This window comes from Saimiri boliviensis, chromosome 12 (assembly GCF_048565385.1).
Source record: "Saimiri boliviensis isolate mSaiBol1 chromosome 12, mSaiBol1.pri, whole genome shotgun sequence".
Lineage (NCBI taxonomy): Eukaryota > Metazoa > Chordata > Mammalia > Primates > Cebidae > Saimiri > Saimiri boliviensis.
This window is the reverse complement of record NC_133460.1, coordinates 76,107,339-76,114,017: the sequence shown is the minus strand read 5'-3', so window position 1 is coordinate 76,114,017 and position 6,679 is coordinate 76,107,339. Positions and strand designations below refer to the sequence as shown.

General features: G+C 41.0%; 1 pseudogene; it reads left to right on the top strand.

Annotated features, from left to right (window-relative positions):
• The first annotated feature begins 3,361 nt into the window (after nt 1-3,361).
• Nucleotides 3,362-5,387, top strand: LOC104650531 (ADP-ribose pyrophosphatase, mitochondrial pseudogene; annotated as a pseudogene).
• The last annotated feature ends 1,292 nt before the right edge of the window (nt 5,388-6,679 follow it).

Below are 6,679 nucleotides of genomic sequence, written 5' to 3'. Positions count from 1 at the left end.
CCATCCTCTTATCATGTGTCTTTAAAACAGCTAAAGTGAACTTTCCATTGTCAGCTCACCTCCTGACTTCCCTGTTTATGCCAGTCACCACTATTCATTGGGTTCTTTAGGATTAAAATTGGTGATCTTTGATGACTGCCTTCTCATTAGACCTCTACTTCCACTTCAGGATGTCTCTCTTACTTGTCTTTTTTGTCTGAATTTTCCCCATTGTTCAGGGCATTTTCTCTTTACAACCGTTATTACAATAGGTTGCTGATAGTTTTACTGTCTTCAAACTCTTTCTGTCATAGAGTGAACCTAGCAGAAGAACTAACTTAATATAAGTCGAACAATTTTATAGTTATAGTAAGATGGTGCCATTTTGCCATATAAAATCAAATTCAGTATGCTTTCAGACTATCAATAAAATATGAATTTTTTGTTAAGCCCTTCTGGTTCTAAAATATATAGCAATAACTAACTGTGTGATCTTGGGCACATTTAAGTTCTATGAACTGCAATGTCCTCAATCTGTTAACTGGTGATATTATTAGTATATATGCCTAACTCAAAGGCTTGTTTGAAAATTAAATGGGATAACAAATGTAAAGTACTTAATAGTAATAGTTGTAATAACTACTTGTTGAGGTTTTACTATTGACCAGACATTAGTCTAAGCTGTTTAAATGAATTATGTCACATCAACCCTATAATGTATATACAATTATTATATCAAGATGAGAAAACTGAGGCCCTGAGAAGTTAAAAAACTTGCCCAAGGTCAACTAGCTAAGAAGTGGCTAAACCAGGATTCATACACCAGTCTGTTATGTGGGAATAACTTAGTACATAGTACTAAGTTAATTTGTTATTTATTATCATTAATATCACTTCAAAGAGAGGAGAAAACCTTTTTATCTGCTTTCCTTGAAGATTTGTTTCTGAAGTTGAGCCTTAGCATCACTTTTGGAAGACATGGATAATTCTTAATAATTAAATGTGCTGGATACCACTTGTTTCTGCTTCCCAAAGAGAGGCAGGAAGGATGGTTAGGGGTTCTTGCATTGCTTGGACCCTGTAATCACCCTGGTCCTCCCCATCTCCACTTTGCCTTTCATAATATCCTTAATATTATAAAATGGGAATGACACAGGCGATCTCTGACTCAGGCGTAGTTCATAGTGACAGGCCAAAGATTTCTTCTCTGATTGCCACTTACAGTTCCTTTAAAGCTTTCTCATGGATAGACCAGAAGACCAGATTCTCTGTGTGTAGCTCTGCTTGTTCTTCCTCAGACATTTCTGTCTCAGAAGACAATTTTAAGAAAGGGAATCTCCCCAGTGGCTTCCCAGCAAATAATTCTTTTGGTTTCTACTATAGTTATTTTATTTCTTGCCTCAGGGTATCATTTACACCATGATCATCAAATGATCTTAGCTAACCTTCTTCTGCCTAGTGATCATACTAAAAATAGAACAAAATGCCTTACTACTGGTTTTGAAGTTCTTTTCCAGGTGCCCATGAATTATTATATTTCTGCCTTGTGTGTGGCACACCATACCCTCTCTGTTCCTTTCCTTTCCTCAACAGTGTGTTTCCCCCCTGAGCATCTATCTGTTTATATTTGAACATCTAGTCTTTTGGATTCAAGCAAAAATTGGCCTTGGCCTTCTAATATGAGATTTTCGTAGATCTTAGACTCATAAGATGCTAACTCTGGAAGGACTTTTATAGATAACAGAGGCCAACAGATTCTTTTTCTAATGAGGAACTATGACCCAGTGAAGCCAAGTGTCAGATGCAACCCTACAAAACCTATGATGGGCGGAAGCCAGAACTAGACCCAAAACATCGACTCCATTTGTTTTTTATGAGTTGGAGTAGGATACCTGGAAATAATGAGAAATTCCCAAGGGTCTTCTCCCCAAATGTTTTAAGTTTTTGTATCAGTGGTTTTCTTAATACATATTCAGGAGACCTAGAGGAATAGGAATTCCATGATCTAAAACACTGAGGCATAAAGAGGCAAGAATTATAGAGCTGGGACTGTTCACTTAAGGATCATCTTTCTTTCCCAGTGGTGCTTTGTACAGTGCCTTCCACTCAGCCAATCCTCAACAATGTTGATGACAATGATGGTTAAGGATGACTATGTCTCATATTTCTCTGTTCTCAGTCCTTTTCTACCATTTTGTTCTCCATAGCCCCAGCCAGTTCTGGGTTTTAAGCCTTCTAGAAACTTGCCTCATCTAGTTTGGAGTTTAATGAGGGCATTGGGTGTGTATTCTGTAGTTGCCTTTAATAATTATGATGATGGTAATAACTTCAAATGATTAGGGATCTACCCCCAAGCCGACACATACATTTTGAAACCTTTCTAAACTGAAGGAAGTATGTTCCTAATATGTAACCATTTATTGTAAAAAAGAAACATTCTCTGGTTAGATAATCAGAGAAATACTGGATGAAACAAAATTAAACAGTTTAATGTTGATTTGTTTTTATAGGAATTTTCAGGATCTTTAGAACACTAATGTGAATCCTGAATTTCTAAGGTGGGGCAGGGTGATAAAATATGTAGAATTCCCCAAACATCTTTGATTATAAAATCATTTACTCATTGAACATCTTTCTAATGGGACTGTTTCAAATGATCAGATACCTTTCCCTAGGGCTTGTTTCCTTCTGCGTAATGACTAAGGCAGTACCTCTTCTCATTATTTATCATTTCAGGACAGATGCTGTTATTCTCAGCCCAAATTTCCGTTATTTTTCATCCCAATTTTCTCTAACCATAAGCTGTTTAACTCTGACCTCATATGTGAGCTGCTCAGTTCCCATAATCATCTCAGCTCTCCTGTTCTAATCTACAGTTTCCAAGATGTGCAGAACCAAAAAAGTTAACAATAATTACGGTGATGACAACTAGCACTTATTGAGCTTGTACTGTGGTCCAGACATTGAGCTAACACATGTAGCATCCTTCTTAATTGTCACCACAATGCTATAAGGTCGTTATTGTTAATATTTTCATTTTACACATGAGGAACCTGAAGAGAGCTTATGTAACTTTCCCCAAGGGGGTCACATGTGGAGGAATTGGAACTGGGTTTTTAACCTGTGTTCAACTTTTACCTAACACCTAGCATTGCCCTTTCAGTGCTAGTTCTTTTTTTTTTTTTTTTTTTTTTTTTTTTTTTTTTTTTTTTTTTTTAATAAAAATGTGCTGCCTTTCCAAGCAAAATCCTTTAGAAGCAAAGGGCCCGTGGTCCAGCCTTCAGTTCACGCTTCTGTGCTTGGCACAGCACTTGGCATGCTGTAGCCAGTACTCCTTTGAAAAGAGAGATTAAGCAACTTGCCAAAACCATTCAGGTAGTAAATGATAGACCCACTTTTGGAACACATAACCCACTCATCACATTCTCTCATGAAGTTCTCATCAGCACCACGCTCAGTGCACCAGGTGAGTCCCCTTTCTTTTTTGAGGTCACCCAGACTTGGCTTCTGAGCATTCCAAACAGGAAGTTTTGTCCACTCCTACCCCCATGTTCATTTTTCCCCCTCCTTAACAGACAGCGATCCTAAACCTAGTGAACTAAATTTACTGGTAAATGGCTAATGGGCTAATGGCACTTTGGTGGTTGTCTTTTGATAATTTTATTGTTAGGAAGATGTTCTCAACCCCAGCACTTTCCATTTGGGAGCTTTTCCAGAGGTCGAAATCTCTCAGTTTACAACCAATCGTCAGGGCGGCAGCGAGATGGCGCAGCCTGGTCGTGGTGCGCCCCCGCCACCCTGCGGCACCGTTAGTCCCACGCACTGGCCACTTGCGCGCCCCCGTCGTAGCCATTGGAGGCACCACACAGCATTTTAGGAAGGCGGGCTATCAAAGGGTCTTCATGAGAGAAACGTGGCTGCCTCCCCGCGGGTGCCGATCTGCGGTAGAGGCTGGCTCCCAGCAGAGAACCACCGCAATCCGCTCCGGCCTGCTGGGTCTTGCACGGCTGGACGCCGCCTGGGCAAGGCTTTAGTGACTGTCTTTCCCTTAGTGACCTTGGCCTCTGTAACAGGCAGACCCGGCAGCTGCTCCAACGTCCCGGCCAGCTGGAGCCTGTTTTCCTCTAAACTTCATGGGTTTCCTCTAAACTTCATCATGTCAGGTTCGCAGCGCACTGCTGAGAAGCCCCACGAGAAGGCCTGGACATCTCCCTACCCTGGCTCCGGTGGAGCGAAGCTCGGTTCCCGATGAAAAAGTGAGCTGACTGGCCGAGTGGAGAGAGTACACGCCCGTGGAATACGCTGTCAGCTCTGTCTTGGCCGGGCCCGTGTGGGCAGACCCCCAGGTGGGCGAAAGGAACTTCTCTCCTAAGTTTAACGAAAAGGATGGGCATGTGGAGAGAAGGAGCCAGCATGGCCTGTATGAGATTGAGAAGGGTAGATCCAGAAATCCTGCGAGTCGACAGCATTGGTTGGCCGAGGGCTTTAGGGGCATTGGTGCCCCAATCATGCTGCAGATCCCATCTTAACTACGTGGAAAAGGGATAGCAAGGGAAGTGAAATTACCCACCCTATCTCTGGGGAAAATATCCTGCAATTTGTAGCCATCAAAAGGAAGGACTGTGGAGAATGGGCAATCCCAGGGCAGATGGTGGATCCAGGAGAGAAAATTAGTACTACTTGAAGAGAGAATTTGGTGAGGAAGCCATGAACTCTCTATAGAAATCTAGGGGAAAAGTGCAGGACTTGGAGAGACAATTTCACAAACTCTTGAGGAACATTTTGTGATCTGTAAAGACTACGTGGACGATCCTCGAAACACAGATAACTCATGGATAGAGACAGAGTCTGTGAACTACCATGATAAAACTGGTGAAATAATGGGCCACTTTCCTCTAGAAGCTGGCAATGATGCCAATAAAGTGAAATGAGTGGACATGAATGATAAACTCGAGCTTTATGCCAGCCACTCCCAATTTATTCAACTTGTGGCTGAGAAGGTGCCCACTAGAGTGAAGACATGTATCCTGATTGCCAGGGATGGTGGCTTGGAGTCTCATATGAGCCAAAGGCCTTCAAATGATCAAGAGTGGATAAGAGGCAAACAACACAGAAGATGGAGGGACACCCCTTTGGTGATTATTTCCAAAACTGTGCTGTATAAAGGCTTCATATCAGGGAATAATATTAGACAAATATGGGGAAATGGAATCATAGAATTTTTGGCTTTCCTGTTAGAAGAAGAATATACTCATATGCTGTATATATTGTATACATGGGTTAAACTAAGTTGTACGATTACTGCTCTTTGGAGAATTGTAGGAAAAACAATGACATCTTCCTTAATAATCATAGGCTCTGCTTTTCAGCCCTTTTACATTTGTCAGTTCTTCCTCCTGATGTTTTAATGTGGCTTAATCTAAGGTGTAATCTGACTTTTGGGTTAACATTTATTTTTTAAATGTAGCTTTATATGGTCTTGCATTCCTTGCTTTTGAGTATGGAAGCTCTCTGGTTTTTCTTTCTTTCTTTTTTTTTTTAGAGTTTTGGTTTTATGGGAAAAGTTCAATCTCTATTTTGATCCACAAGGGTCAAGTGCTTATGAACCAGACAAAAAAAAATGCAGTGACAAAATGAGCTTAGATCCAGCCCTCTGGTTATCAGAACCCTTTCTGTCTGAACAGAATAAACTAAGCTGAAGATACTGGTTTCTTCTCATCTCAGAAGAAGATCCTGCCAATGTCGATTCTTGTCATGCAGATGCCTTTATTGGAACATGTATGTAATCTAAGCTGAATGAAAATACAATAATTCACACCTACCTTTTCTCAGTTAAAACAAAAATCCAATATATAAACAGAGAAGATACTTATAGTCAGGTTGCAGACACAGAGACAGCCTCTCTGGCAAGAATGAGGGGATTTCAATAGCAACAAATAGGTCAGAAACCTGTTTTCCTCTTTCGTTTCTCATCGCCTAAAACAAGCCAGTTAAATTTATTTGCAATATATGGAAAATTAACTCAAACCACTATAATGAGCCTTTTATGACTGAGGGAAAAACAGACAATTGCAGGAATTGATAGCTACATAAGAAGATCACTTCAATAATAGCTGACACTTAAATTCCTCTATGTACAAGCACCCTTTCACATGCTTTATGTATGGTGACTTATTGATTCCTAAGGATCACCCTATAAGGAAGGTACTCTTCTGTTGCAGGTCAGGTTCACTGGAAAGCAGACTCCAAGAGGGAGATTAGATTACAAGATGTTTACCAGGGAGTGGTCTTGGGATCAATACCTGGGAAAAGAAGGAGAAGAAAGCAGGATTGAGCAAAGTGAGCAGTTGAGCTGGGATACAGGCCCAATGGAAGCCTCATCCAATTCCATCTGGAACTCTGGAGCTGGGAAGGCCTTTCTAGCTTTCTTGAATTGGAGTGATGGGGTCAGGCCTTTATACCCTATGTTGATCAGTCGTTAGATATGGCTGACCCTGGAAGGAGACATGACCTCGAGGGAGAGAATTTCTTCAGCCAAGACAATCCCCAAGAGGACTGACAGCTAAGGGCCATCTTCTGGCAATATTCCCAGACACTGAGAAGTGGAATCTGGAAGAAGTGGGTGTGGGGTGCGTTGCAGGGTCTACCACATATTATTATCTCAGTTTATAGATTATATAATTGAGTCACAGAGAGGTTA